The following is a 533-nucleotide window of genomic DNA, read 5'->3' on the forward strand; positions in this document are numbered from 1 at the left end:
AAAAAAAAACCCCCAAAAAATACAAAGAACTGGGGTCGATTTATGCAACTAAAATTTCTTCAAAGCGGCACTCCAGCATGGCCGAAGTCTAATGATAAAAGTTAAAAGATAGCACACAAAATATGTGAATAGTTGGGTGGTGCTGTCCTGCTCATACAAGTAAGCCTCTAGTGAGGCCCAGTCAAGAAACCCCACCATTCCAGGATAACCATCTCATAAAAAAAAGTTATATTATAAAAAAAGGAATCGTCGAACATTGTACCCATGTGCAGTACAGAATGGAAATAAAAAAAAGGAAAACAACCCAGCAGTTATTTTATCAATCTTAGGGTAGGGGTGGGGTTCGAACTTAGATGAACGTAAATGAACTGCAAGGCAATTTTTTTTTCCGTAGCTCAATAGGTGAGTTACATACTGGATGCTATAAACCCCTAATATTCAATAATACTCGGAAAAAGACTGGTCCAGTTATGTTTGGTACCTGGAGCATAACCGGCTCACTCTAATGGTACCCATCGTTTCAATTTGTAGGT

This window comes from Octopus bimaculoides, chromosome 15 (assembly GCF_001194135.2).
Source record: "Octopus bimaculoides isolate UCB-OBI-ISO-001 chromosome 15, ASM119413v2, whole genome shotgun sequence".
Lineage (NCBI taxonomy): Eukaryota > Metazoa > Mollusca > Cephalopoda > Octopoda > Octopodidae > Octopus > Octopus bimaculoides.